The sequence below is a fragment of the Pseudorca crassidens genome, chromosome X, assembly GCF_039906515.1.
Source record: "Pseudorca crassidens isolate mPseCra1 chromosome X, mPseCra1.hap1, whole genome shotgun sequence".
NCBI lineage: Eukaryota > Metazoa > Chordata > Mammalia > Artiodactyla > Delphinidae > Pseudorca > Pseudorca crassidens.
This window is the reverse complement of record NC_090317.1, coordinates 84346456-84361390: the sequence shown is the minus strand read 5'-3', so window position 1 is coordinate 84361390 and position 14935 is coordinate 84346456. Positions and strand designations below refer to the sequence as shown.

The 14935-nt window shown below is 47.9% G+C and overlaps 1 long non-coding RNA gene across 3 annotated transcripts; it reads right to left on the bottom strand.

Annotated features, from left to right (window-relative positions):
- Positions 1-1785: 1785 nt before the first annotated feature.
- Positions 1786-6416, bottom strand: LOC137216947 (uncharacterized). Of its 3 annotated transcripts, none has more exons than XR_010939904.1 (3): positions 6296-6416; positions 5336-5502; positions 1786-1946 (listed from the first exon to the last, which is right to left on the bottom strand). It is a non-coding gene; the product is annotated as an uncharacterized lncRNA (long non-coding RNA). The 3 variants fall into 3 exon arrangements; XR_010939903.1 differs by having other exon boundaries at positions 5336-5435; positions 6296-6414; XR_010939905.1 differs by lacking the exon at positions 1786-1946 and adding an exon at positions 3570-3934 and having other exon boundaries at positions 5336-5435; positions 6296-6414.
- Positions 6417-14935: the final 8519 nt, after the last annotated feature.

Sequence of the window (14935 nt, the reverse complement as noted above, 5' to 3'; positions counted from 1 at the left end):
AAAGAATAAAATTGTAGGACTCACACTTCCTGATTTCAAAACATATTACAAAACTACAGTAATCAAAACAGTGTGGTATTGGCATAAAGACAGACAAATAGACTACTAGCATAGACTAGTGAGCCCAGAAATAAACCTATATGGTCAAATGAACTTCAACAGAGGTGCCAAGACCACTCAATGGAGTAAGGACAGTCTCTTCAACAAATGATGTTGGGAAAACTGGATATCCACATGCGCAATATAATATAAGAAATTCAACTCAAAATGAATCAATGACCTAATTACAAGAGCTAAAACATAAAACTCTTAGAAGCAAATGTAAGTCTTTACTTTGGATTTGATAGTAAATGTTTGATTATGACACCAAAAGCAAGAGCAATGAAAGAAAAATAACAAATAGGTGGATTTCATCAAAATTGAGAACTTTGGGGTAGGAAAGGACATAAAGAAAGGGAAAACAACCTACAGAATGGGAGAAAATATTTGCAAATCATATATCTGGTAAGGGCCCATATCCAGAATATGAAAAAAAACTCGTACAACTCAACAACAAAGAGATGAACAGCCCAAATTTAAGAAGGATGGAGAAACTTTTTTTTTTCAACATCTTTATTGGAGTACAATTGCTCTACAATGGTGTGTTAGCTTCTGCTATATAACAAAGTAAATCAGCCACACGTATACATATATCTCCATATCCCCTCCCTCTTGCGTCTCCCTCGCAACCTCCCTATCCCACCCCTCTAGGTGGTCACAAAGCACAGAGCTGATCTCCCTGTGCTATGCGGCTGCTTCCCACCAGCCACCATTCTACATTTGGTAGTGTATATATGTCCATGTCTCTCTCTCACCTCATCCCAGCTCACCCCTCCCCCTCCCCGTGTCCTGAAGTCCATTCTCTACATCTATGTTTTTATTCCTGTCCTGCCCCTACGTTCTTCAGAACCTTTTTTTTTTTTAGATTCCATATATATGTGTTAGCATATGGTATTTGTTTTTCTCTTTCTGACTTATTTTACTCAGTATGACAGACTCTTGGTCCATCTACCTCACTACAAATAACTCAATTTTGTTTCTTTTTATGGCTGAGTAATATTCCATTGTATATATTTGCCACATCTTCTTTATCCATTGATCTGTCGATGGACACTTAGGTTGCTTCCATGAAGGATGGAGAAGCTTGAATAGACATTTCTCTAAAGAAGATATACAAATGGTCAATAAGGACTTGAAAACATGCTGAACATCATTGGTCATAAAGGAAATGCAAATCTAAACCAGAACTCTACAAACCCACGAGGATGGCTATAATTGGGGGCAAATGAAGGTAATAAGTGTTGGTGAGGATGTAGAGAAATTGGAATACTGGTACAATTGCTGATAGAAAAGTGAAACGGTGCAGCTGTTATAGAAAGAGTTGAGCTGTTTCTCAAAAAGTTAACATAGAATTACCATACAACCCAGAAATTCCATTCCTATATATACACCCAAAAGAATTGAAACAGGCACTGAAACAAATTCTTACACACTAATGTTCATAGCAGCACTTTTAACAATAGCTAAAATGTGGAAACAACCCAAATCAAGGAAAGAATTGATAAAGAAATTGTGCTATATATATATATATATATATATATACACACACACATATATATATAATCAACTATTATAATATTCAGCCATAGAAAGCAATGAAGTTCTGATACATGCTAAACATGGACGAACCACAAAAATATTCTAAGTGAAAGAAGGTAGACAGAAAAGGTCACATACTGTATAATTCCATTGATATGAGATGTCCAGAATGGGTAAATCTGTAGAGATGAAAAGCAGCCAGAGGCAGGCAGTTGGTAGGGAAGTGGAAAACTGCTTAATGGGTAGAGAATTTCCTTTTGCTTGATGCAACTGTCTTGAAATTCGATAGAGGTGGAGGTTGCACAGCACTGTGAAAGTGATAGATGCCACTGTTCACTTTAAAATAGTTAATTTGGAGGTATCATCTCACACCAGTCAGAATGGACATCATCAAAAAAATCTACAAACAATAAATGTTGGAGAGGGTGTGGAAAAAAGGGAACCATCTTGCACTGTTGGTGGGAATGTAAATAGATACAGCCACTATGGAGAACTATGGAGGTTCCTTAAAAAACTAAAAATAGAACTACCATACGACCCAAAAATCCCACTACTGAGCACATACCCTGAGAAAACCATAATTTAAAAAGAGTCATGTACCACAATGTTCATTGCAGCTCTATTTACAATAGCCAGGACATGGAAGCAACCTAAGTGTACATCGACAGATGAATAGATATAGAAGATGTGGCACATATTTACAATGGAATATTACTCACCACAAAAACAAATGAAATTGAGCTATTTGTAGTGAAGTGGATGGACCCAGAGTCTGTCATACAGAGTGAAGTAAGTCAGAAAGAGAAAAACAAATACCACATGCTAACACACATATATGGAATCTAAAAAAAAAAAAAAAGGTTCTGATGAATCTAAGGGCAGGACAGGAATAAAGATGCAGAAGTAGAGAATGGACTTGAGGACAAGGGAAGGGGAAGGGTAAGCTGGGACGAAGTGAGAGAGTGGCATGGACATATATACACTACCAAATGTAAAATAGATAGCTAGTGGGAAGCAGCCGCATAGCACAGGGAGATCAGCTCTGTGCTTTGTGACCACCTAGAGGGGTGGGATAGGGAAGGTGGGAGGGAGACGCAAGAGGGAGGAGATATGGGGATATATGTATATGTATAGCTGATTCACTTTGTTATAAAGCAGAAACTAACACATCATTGTAAAGCAATTATACTCCAATAAAGATGTTAAACAAACAAACAAAAAAAGAATATGGCTGCCAATGCAGGGGACACGGGTTCGAGCCCTTGTCCAGGAAGATCCCACATGCCATGGGGCAACTAAGCCCGTGCTCCACAGCTACTGAGCCTGCACTCTAGAGCCCGCGAGCCATAACTACTGAAGCCCATGCTCCTAGATCCCGTGTTCTGCAACAAGAGAAGGCACCGCAATGAGAAGCCAGTGCACCGCAACGAAGAGTACTCCCAGCTCGCTGCAACTAGAGAAAGCCCACACGCAGCAATGAAGACCTAACACAGACAAAAATAAATAAATAATAAATAAATTCTTAAATAAAATAAAATAGTTAATTTCATGATACTTGAATTTCACCACAGTTGAATAAAAGAGGAAATAAAATAATAAATAACTCTTCATTTGGAAAAGAATACTCACAAGTCTGATACATAAATCAGAAGTCCAAAAAGACAAAAAATAACATATTTAACAAGATAAAATATGAGAATATTTATTCTGCAAAATGCCATAAGAAAAGGCCAGCTAATAGGAAAGAGTTAAAGTCATGTCAAAAGTTAAAATATGTGGGCTTCCCTGGTGGCGCAGTGGTTGAGAGTCCGCCTGGCGATGCAGGGTACACGGGTTCGTGCCCCGGCCCAGGAATATCCCACGTGCCGCAGAGCGGCTGGGCCCATGAGCCATGGCCGCTGAGCCTGCGCGTGTGGAGCCTGTGCTCCGCAACGGGAGAGGCCACAACAGTGAGAGGCCCGCATACCGCAAAAAAAAAAAAAAAAAAAAAAGTTAAAATATGTCAAAAATAATCTCATAGTGAAAGAGAAACCAATACATTAGTGGAGTTTGTGAAAAGAAAATGACAGACAAGTGGAAAAATTAAAATATATGTAAGATTTTTAAAATAAATTTATTTATTTGTTTTTATTTTGGGCTGTGTTGGGTCTTCGTTGCTGTGCAAGGGCTTTCTCTAGCTGCAGTGAGCGGGAGCTACTCTTCGTTGCGGTGCGCGGGCTTCTCATTGTCGTGGCTTCTCTTGTTGCAGAGCACGGTATCTAGGCACACGGCCTTCAGTAGTTGTGGCTCGCGGGCTCTAGAGAACAGGATCAGTAGTTGTGGTGCACGGGCTTAGTTGCTCCATGGCATGTGGGGTCTTCCCAGACCAGGGCTCGAACCCGTGTCCCCTGCATTGGCAGGCAGATTCTTAACCACTGTGCCACCAGGGAAGCCCATATGTAAGATGTTAAAATTTAAAACAATCTAGACTGTCTCTAGACACATGTTAGTGCTTGGGTGGTAAAAATGATTTAAAAAGGAGATCCTCATATGACCCCTGTAAGACTGACTATTATTTTAAATATTAATGATACTAATTTTAAGTAAGAATAGCTCTCTCACACATGGGTAGTATGAGAATACATTGGTGAAGAAATATTGGATGTAATATGCTAATACTTTCCCACATTAGAATTTGTTGTCCACTTAGGATACAGTTGGCCCTCAGTATTGGTGGGTTCCACATCCAAGGATTCAACCAGCTGAGGACTGAAAATATTGGGGAGAAAAATTTCCACAAAGTTCCAAAAAGTAAAACTTGTATTTACCCCTCACCAACAAATTTTTACATAGCATTTGCATTGTATTTGGTATTATAAGTAATTTAGAGATGTTATAAGGTATTCCTGAGTTTATGCTTAAGTTACAGACAAATACTACGCCATTTTATATAAAGGATGTGAACATCCCCATATTTCTATACATCTGGGGGGGTCCTATAAATATCGAAGGAAGACTGTATATAACATTTCATGTTGCATTAATTTTTTTTCAATGTTTTCCTTATTTTGACAAATCACAGTTGCATATATTTAAAGACTAAAGAGTAATATTCCATACCTTGTAAAATAATTATCAAGACAATTAACACATTCATCACCGCACAGACTTAATTTAAAGTTTATGTTCTATTCTCTTACCAAATTTCAAGAATATACTAAATATATATATATATTTTAGTATATTAATTTCAATGATTATTAACTATAGTCATGGTGCTATATATTAGATATCCAGAATCATTAACCTTACAGATGAAAACCTTATAGCCTGTGACTGACATATCCCCATTTCCCCAAAACTAAGGTGCCTGATGACCACCATTCTACCCACTGCATCTATAAGTTCAGCCTTTGTAGATTCCACATACAAGTGAAATCATGCAGTATTTATAATTCTGTATATGGATTATTACAATTAGCATAACATGTTCCAGATTAACAACATTAGCAGAGACGACAGGATTTTCCTTATTTGAAGGCTAAATAAGTTTCCATTTTAAAAATGTATATACATTTTTCTTTTCTTCATCCAACAATCATACAACTGACACATGGGTTATTTCATACTTGACAAATGTGAATAATATTACAATGAACCTGGGAATAGAGATGTATCTTACACACACTAATTTAATTTGTTTTCGATATATACTTACAAGTGGGATTGTTGCATCATATGGTACTACTCTTTAAATTGTTTGAACAACATACGAGCTACAGCGTTGGCCAAATGTTCCTTCAGATTTTCCCGTATATCTTAAAGAAAAACCCGAATAAATTTTAAGCCGACACAATATTTTATCAAAGTTTTCTTTCCTTATATCTAAAGGAGAATGAGGAGATAAGAATAAGGGAGAAACAAAAAAAAGAAAAACATAACTTACACTATGAACATTTAAAGACCATTCCTGAATTGAAGAACTGAAAAAGCATTTAAAATTGTTCATAATGAGACCTCTACAATCAAAAACAACCACAATTAAACACAGTCTATTTCTCAAACAAGAACGAGGAACACATGAACTCAAAAAAAAAAAAAAAAAAACATATCATACCACTAAAAAACTAAAACAAAAAATCACTTTTTGAAAACCCACACAACCATTCACAAAAACAAAATGTCTACCAAAAATTCACACACAAGAATAAACAAGCCGAACAAGCACAAATAGCAAACACATATTCCAACAGGAGCGCTCAAAAGTGAACATCAGCACTTCTGTGTTCCATGAGTAAAAACATCTATAGACTTTCCATTCTGTGCAGGTGCCAGTGAAAAAAGGGGCCACATGATTCCACTGCGGCCGGAGGCAAGGCACCCCGGCACTCCCCAGCAGGGACACCGGAGGAAAAGTTGCAGAGTTGCTCTGGGCCCACCCCCAAAATGGCTGACGGGGGAAGCTCCGCTCCTTGGGCTGGACAGTCCGGGAACTGCCTGCTGTGTCCGGGGCCCCGAGACCTCATAATTTTCCCCACAGGGTCGCACTGGCGCGCACGGGGCCTTCACAGGCCTCTGAAACCCCGTGGAGGAGACCTCCTGCGCCTTGGGCAGAACCCATTCTGCCCAGCACAGCCTCGCGGTTCCCTGCGCAGGGCAGAAGACACAGTTCGGCTACCTGGGCTTTCCACATAACGCATTCCGCCGGATGGCACTGTGGCTCCAGAAATGGCAGTCTCCCTTTCGCTGCCCCCACCGAGCCTTCCGTGCCTGCCTTTAACTTCCAGTGGACAGTGTGTAGTGGTAGCTGTGAAACAATTACATCACCTTGCTCCTCCTCCCCCCCTCCTCCCCCTACTCCTCCTCCACCTCCTCCTCCTCCTCCTCCCCATCATCATCATCATCACCATTATCATCACCATCAACAGCAGCAGCAGCAGCAGCCACACAGGCACCAATATCCCATTATCCTCATCTCCATCCATAGCTGTGCTCACAGACCACCCATGGCACCTTCAGCTGGGCTCCTCACTAAATTGGCCACTTACTGCGAAACCTGCAGTGTAGCTAGGCAGTTCTTGATTCCCTTGATGCCCTGGTTCACTGTGAGCGCCACTGCAGACGACACTGCAGAGATCCAACCAGTGAGATTGCAGTTTCTTCTTTGTATCTTCTGACTCCTGGCCTGTGGCTTGTCTGCACCGCCTCTCATTCTAGGGAGCAACCTCTGTTCTGTTCAAGTTGAGTGCTTCACTGGGACAAAGATCCAATGCGTCAGTGGCAGGCACATCCCGGCAAGGTTCCGAAGGTTGTAAACCCTTCTTTACTTGAATCACAAGGATCCAGAAGAGGTCACCACACTGCATCCCTGCGTGGAAACCCCGAGCATCCTTTGTGCGCAGGGGTGGGACTTTTGGGGATGGCACGGGTCACACAGGTGGGTCTATTTTGGGAAGGCCACTTAGCCTCGCCTACATTTGTCCAAAAGTTGGCTACCACCGGGGTCTTTCTTCCCGTAGGCCTCGCTAGCCATGTTCTCAGGCTTCAGTTCTGTACCAGAAGCCCGTCCACATGTCATGCTCAATTCTTCCAGGTGCCCCCGTGAATTTTTATCCTTGGAGAGACGTTGCAGTTAAGGGAGGAGGGGGAGGGGAACTGGGGCATGGGGTTTGGAGGGTCATGTGGAAAAAGGGAACTTTTTGGGTTGGTTTGGCATGGAGATCTCTCTGCTTCTCAAACTAACCCCTGACACTAGCCTAGAGTTCTCCCACGAAGACCCGTAAGAACCTGCATGGGAAATTATGAATACCCGGTAAACACACACACACACACACTCGCACACACACATGCACACATCTCACATATCACTTCTGAAGAACCACTCAACACCTTAAGGGAATGATACGTTTCCAGGCAGAGGGTCAAAATGAAGGATCAGGGCCTTATCCACAGCCGACTGGGATGTGTGGAGAGAAGAAAAACGCACAACGTAAAAGAAGAGAGGAACCTTTTATTCAGGAACCTAACTGAGGACTAGAGACACGGCGACAGCCACTCACAAAGTGCTGTGGAAAGCTTCTGAAGAAGTATGGGAAGAAGGAGAAGGCTATTTAGGAGTTATTATTGAAAAAAAGAAGAAAAAATTTAAAAATGTCACAGAATATCAAAAGATTGCTGCTAATTACAAAAAACAAAACAATGAAATAAACAGAACACCACCACCACCAGCAACACCACCACCACGAACAACAAGAACAAAAAAACTTCACCCAGACCTCACAAGTCAGAGATTGGAGCGCTCCAAACACTGGACGGTGTGTAGTGGTGGCTGTGAAACTCTTAAATCACCTTCATCCTCTTCGTCCTCATCCTCGTCCTCGTCTCAGTGCTCCTTCACCTCCTCCTCCTCCTCCTGCTCCTTCTCCCCATCATCATCATCATCATCATTATCATCATCAACAGCAGCAGCAGCAGCAGCCACAGAGGCACCAATATCCCATTATCCTCATCCCCATCCATAGTCCAGCTCACCGACCACCCATGTCACCTTCAGCTGGGCTCTTCACCAACTTGGCCACTTTCCACCAAACCCGCAAGTGTAGCTAGGCAGTTCTTGATTCCCTTGATGCCCTGGTTCACAGTGAACGCCGCTGTCGACGACACTGCAGAGATCCCACCAGTGAGCTTGCAGTTTCTTCTTTGTATCTTCTGACTCCTGTCCTGTGGCTTGTCTGCACCGCATCACTTCCTAGGGAGCAACCGCTGTTCTGCTCAAGTTGAGTGCTTCACTGGGACAAAGATCCTGTGGGTCAGTGGCAGGCACATCCCGGGAAGGTTCCGAAGGTTGTGAACCCTTCTTTACTTGAGTCACAAGGGTCCGGAGGTGACCACCGCGCTGCATCCCTGCGTGGAAACCCCGAGCATCCTTTGTGCGCAGGGGTGGGACTTTTGGGGATGGCATGGGTCGCACCGGTGGGCCTACTTGGGGAAGGCCACTTGGCCTCGACTACATTTGTCCACAAGTTCGCTACCACCGGGGTCTTTCTTCCCGCAGGCCTCGCTAGCCAGGCTCTCAGGCTTCAGTTCTGCGCCAGAAGCCCGTCCACATGTCATGTTCAATTCTTCCCAGGTGCCCCTGTGAATTTTTATTCTTTGGGAGAAGGTGGAATACACGGAGGAGGGGGAAGGGAAGTGGGTCTTGGGGTTTGGAGGGTCATGTGGAAGAAGGGAGCTTTTTGGCTTTCTTTAGCATGGAGATCTCTCTGCTTCTCAACGTAACATCTGACACTAGCCTAGTGTTCTCCCTGGAAGAACCCTGAGATTTTGCAGGGGAATTTATGGATCCCCAGTAAACACGCAAACACACACACACACACTCACACACACACACACACACACACACACACTCACACACGGACAAGCACATGCACACATCTCAGAAACCACTTCTGAAGAACCAATCAACACCTTAAGGGAATGATGCGTTTCCAGGCAGAGCCTCAAAACGAGGGATCAGGGCCTTCATCCAGAGCCGACTGGGATGTGTAGAGAGAAGAAAAAGGTACAACGTAAAAGCTCAGAGGAACCTTTTATTTGGGGATCTTACTGAGGACTACAGACACGGCGACAGCCACTCACAAAGCGCTATGGAAAGGTTTTGAATTAGTACGGGAGGAAGGAGCCAGGCTATGTAGGAGTTTTCGTTGAATAAAAGAGGAAAAAATAGAAACATGTCGGGGAATACCAAAAGATTGCTACTAATCACAAAGACAAAAAACAAAACAATGAAATAAACACAGCACCAGCACCACCACGAACAACAACAACAACAACAAGAGCAACACCTCACCCAGAACATCTCAAGTCAGAGATTTGAGCGCTTTTCTAATCATGGGAAGACACAAGAGTCTTGGTCCATTGAAATCATTCCTAGGTATGCATCTGAACTTTCCAGGACTACTATCCTGCTTTTCTCCATCTTGAATTGCCCTCGGGGGCCACCCTTGGGGGCAGAGGCAGTGTGTGAGTGCCGATGGCAGGGCCACAACCTTTGTTTACTGAAGAGGCTGGTGACATTTTGTGTCCGCAGATGCAAAGCAAAGCAGGCGGTCACCGTGGCGTGAGTGTTTAAGGATGTCATGCCCATATGCCACCCAGAGCCTGGCGTGAGACCAATGTGGAAGGTGATCGTGAGGCTCCTTACAGTTTCCTCAACGTTTCCTTTCTTTGCTCCTCTAAAGTCTTCCTAGGTGTGCAGAGCGAGCAGGAGGGAGCTCCAAGGGAAAGCACATCCACGTCCCAGGGATTTCGCACACGCTGAAGTATCTGAAGGACTCTTAGAATTGAGGAGTGGAGTGTCTGTTTGGGACATTCTTGTAGGCCAAGCTGTCCCAGGAAGTAGGCCCACCTTTGAAATTGCTGAGAAAAAACAAACACACGAAAACATCCCGCGACCACAAAAGTCACCACCTTCCTGTCGGGTAGGGCCTAAGGGGGATCTTTCCCAGGCATGAAACATCAGGGCACATCGGACACTGATTTGGGGGAAATGCAGGGAGGAAGGAGGGCAGGGATTGGGAGCAGCACGTGGTGGAACCCCTACTCTCAGCATCGCTTCACACCCTTGCCTGTGTTCGCCAGGGCTTAATGTTACTGAAATCACTCGGGCTCGCGCACGCACGCCCCCACCACCCCGCACATGGTCACATTCAGGGCAGCACGCCTGCGCAGGCCCCCGCACTGGTACCCACTCTGCCCGTCTCCGTGGACCCGACGGTTGCCCTACCTTCCTTGTTCCCTGTTCTTCCTCCTTGCCCTTTTCTGTTGCTATTTCCACTTCCCAGTTGGGCACTACAGCATCGCCAAACAGGCCTCTCCCTGGACACGCTTCTGCCCCTTGCCTGAGTGGCTGGGACTTAGCCTTGGCTGACGGCTCTTCCCTCAGGAAGCCCCAGGAGGCTTCGGCCGGTTCCATCTGCCAACTTGGGACACAGTGTGCCCTGGGGATCGCCTTCATGCTTCACCTCCATTATGGTTCTTTCTTTTGATTTCTGTTTGCTCTCCGCTTTCGGCTCCTGCCTTCCACTCAATGCCTTACTTTCAGTTCTTCCCTCTGGACAAAAGGCACGGTTGGGAGCGTGCCTGGGAAGCTCAACATGGCCAATACATGTACTTTCCCTGTGCAAGGGAAAATGCCCCCGTGGACTAGGAGAGTAAGGGGCATTCCCTCACAGCCATCCCTTAATTGCCATCGGGGATTACCTCACCCCTCTCGTGTCCCTTACCTCCCCTTAGTAACCTAGAGTTCCCAGGGTTCTACCTAACCTTTCCTGAGTGCCCTGAGTGCATCCCGAGGCTCTTTGGCCCTTTGCAGTGTACCCAGGACATACTCAGGGTGTCAGAGGTGGCTCTACCTCTCCTTTTGCCTTCTGTAGGCCCGGCGGGCCCACTGCTGAGTCGGAGCCCTTGATGGCACTCAGGAGGGACCCCCACGCCGCCCCCGCCGCCATGCCCAGGTCAAGGGGCTGCCTGGTGGCCTGTCCTTTGGTCTGCCGGCAGCTTGTGTCTCCCTGTCACTCCCTGTGCATGTTGCAAAAGATACACAGTGAAGCGCCCCTGCACTGGATCCACGGCAACGCTCGTGGTTGTCGTGGCGACGGTGGTGGAGGTGGTGGTGATGGTGACGGTGGTGGTGGTGGTGGTGGTGGTCAGTTACTGCTTCCCTCTATTCCTTTCACTGTCTATTCTGAGCTGGCCTAGTGTCCTCAGCGTCCTCCTCGCACGTCTGCTCTTTGGTTAAGGAGGAGGCACGAGCGTAGGAGAAGGCAGTCGTGTGGTTCACTTCGGACTCTTCCCCTTCCTCCTCGACATCTTTTCCCTTCTCCAGCGGTGGAGGGCATTGTCACCCTCCGGGAAAACCCAGAAAACTAAACACCAACAAAACCAAACAAGATCTAGGAGTTACTTCGCAGTGAAACAGCATGACGAACTCGAGGCTTGCAAAATTATCTCTTGACTTTCCATTCGGTGCAGTTGTTCTCCTTATGGAAGCCCTTCAAGTCCAAACGTGAGCCAGCAGGGGCCCCCTCAAGTTGCACCCTGCTTGCCGTTGGTTCCCAATCCAATGGCGTGATCCGAACAGTGTACATTTCACTGTATTACTTACGAGCGGTCGCCTCCCTGTCCACAAGCCCAGGCAGGTTGGTGCTGGCCGCCGCTCAGAAGACCAGGCAATCAAGCACCCACAGCCGGATACCCACGGCAACACATGCCCACGGGCAGGCAAGCACCTTAGACAGGTGTGAGAGCACGGGCTCGAGTACACACACACACACACAGACAAACACACACACACGCGCACACACACACACACACACCCTATCCTCCTACCCCGCCACACACAGCACACCCTCACACAACCACAAACATACTGACACACGCTGTCACCTGTGCTTTCCTCTATACCCTCGCACCTGTCTCCCCCCACCCCACCCCCACCCCACCCCCTGACCGCAGCAAGTACTCTGAGAATGGCTGAAACACGCATTCCCAGAGGGGCTCTCAGAAAGGGACACGCAGCCATTCTGTGTTCCAGGTGATAGTCGTCGGTCAGCAGGTGGACCCAAGCTGCCAGTGTAAACCTGAAACGTCCCTTGTTTAGCCAGATAAATGGGGTCTCCAAGTGGGAGCAGAGTCTGTGCCCATCCTCAAGAGAAGCAAGGTCCTGTGTGGGGCTCTGTGACTGGCGATGTTTGTTAGCCTTGCAAGGTTCCTGTGTGAGGGCAAGGCCAGCCCGCCCAGAGCCAGTCCTTGGCACCCCATGTTGGGGGCGCCTCCGGGTTGGGCCAGCCACTTCTGGCTGCACTGTTGGGCCAGCCCGAGGTGGTGGCCTCAAGCCGAAGCTCCGGGCCTTGAAAGGGAAGCGGAGTCCTGCAACAAAGTGACTTGCAAGCCAGCGAGGTTTTCGCCACCAGTAAGGTGGCTGCCACCTGGTCCAGGAGAAATCCTGTGATTTAGACACTCAGGCAATGTCACCCAGCCAGGTCGCTTGGTGTATCCTTTGCCTTTTACTTCTCCCAAGAGCAGGAGTCAAGAAAAAGGGGGTTGGAGGAAAGGAAGTGGAAAGGACTGCAGGGGGTCCAGCCTCGTGGCCAGTGGTCCTTTCGTCCTGTGCATTTGGTGGTCCGCGTGGGTGCCGGTGGGTGGTTGCTTTCTTTCCTTTTCTCTCCTCCGTCGTGGCACTGTCTGTGTTGGTTTGGTTTTGCTTTTGGTTTTACATTAGAAGGGGAGGAGAACCCAGGCCTGATGATGTAGTGGGGGCAGGGTTAGGCGCTTAGTTGGCCTTGATGGAGCTATACTGCCACCAAGCGGAGATGGTTTCGCTCAAAGCCAGTTACCAGGTCTCAAGGGATGGAGACAGCCACAGGGCTGGAAGCAACTGGCCCAGTGGGGACGGCGCGGCGTGTGGCTGGGGTGGGTGTGTTGTCCTGAGGGTGCACATGGGCAATGGGCTCCGGGCCGTGCCTTCATGTGTGCTCTCGGCGGGGGACTGGACCCTGGTTGTGCAGCTGGGCAAGGCCCTCAGAAACCCCAGGGGCAGCACGAGATGGCCGCCCCTGGGAGTGCCCGGTGCAAATGGCCCCGGCTCCAGGACCTCTAAGACCCTCAGCTTCCGGTGAGGAAGGGGGCCACGTGACCCCAGTGCGGCCGCAGGCAGGGCACCCCGGCACTCCCCAGCAGGGACACCGGAGGAAAAGTTGCAGAGTTGCTCTGGGCCCACCCCCAAAATGGCTGACGGGGGAAGCTCCGCTCCCTGGGCTGGACAGTCCGGGAACTGCCTGCTGTGTCCGGGGCCCCGAGGGCTCATGATTTTCCCCACAGGGTCGCACGGCGCCCTCACAGGCCTCTGAAACCCCGTGCAGGAGACCTCCTGCGCCTTGGGCAGAACCCATTCTGCCCAGCACAGCCTCGCGGTTCCCTGCGCAGGGCAGAAGACACAGCTCGGCTGCCTGGGCTTTTCACATAACGCATTCCGCCGGATGGCACTGTGGCTCCAGAAATGGCAGTCTCCCCTTTCCCTACCCCCACCGAGCCTTCCGCGCCTGCCTTTAACTTCCAAACAGTGGACGGTGTGTAGTGGTGGCTGTGAAACTATTAGATCACCTTCCTCGTCCTCGTCCTCGTCCTCGTCCTCGTCCTCGTCCTCGTCCTGGTCCTCGTCCTCGTCCTCCTCCACCTCCACCTCCTCCTCCTCCTCCTCCTCCTTCTCCCCATCATCATCATCATCATCATCATCATCATCAACAGCAGCAGCAGCAGCAGCCACAGAGGCACCAATATCCCATTATCCTCATCCCCATCCATAGTCCAGCTCACCGACCACCCATGTCACCTTCAGCTGGGCTCTTTCACCAACTTGGCCACTTTCCACGAAACCCGCAAGTGTAGCTAGGCAGTTCTTGATTCCCTTGATGCCCTGGTTCACAGTGAACGCCGCTGTCGACGACACTGCAGAGATCCCACCAGTGAGCTTGCAGTTTCTTCTTTGTATCTTCTGACTCCTGTCCTGTGGCTTGTCTGCACCGCATCACTTCCTAGGGAGCAACCTCTGTTCTGCTCAAGTTGAGTGCTTCACTGGGACAAAGATCCTGTGGGTCATTGGCAGACACATCCCGGGAAGGTTCCGAAGGTTGTGAACCCTTCTTTACTTGAGTCACAAGGGTCCGGAGGTGACCACCGCGCTGCATCCCTGCGTGGAAACCCCGAGCATCCTTTGTGCGCAAGGGTGGGACTTTTGGGGATGGCATGGGTCGCACCGGTGGGCCTACTTGGGGAAGGCCACTTGGCCTCGACTACATTTGTCCACAAGTTCGCTACCACCGGGGTCTTTCTTCCCGCAGGCCTCGCTAGCCAGGCTCTCAGGCTTCAGTTCTGCGCCAGAAGCCCTTCCACATGTCATGCTCAATTCTTTCCAGGTGCCCCTGTGAATTTTTATCCTTTGGGAGAAGGTGGAATACAGGGCGGAGGGGGAGGGGAAGTGGGTCTTGGGGTTTGGAGGGTCATGTGGAAGAAGGGAGCTTTTTGGCTTGCTTTGGCATGGAGATCTCTCTGCTTCTCAACCTAACCTCTGACACTGGCCTAGTGTTCTCACTGGAAGACCCGTGAGATCTTGCAGGGGAAATTATGGATCCCCGGGAAACACGCGCGCGCGCGCACACACACAGGCACACAAACACACACACACACACACACACACTCACACACGGACAAGCACATGCACACATCTCAGAAACCACTTCTGAAGAACCACTCAACACCT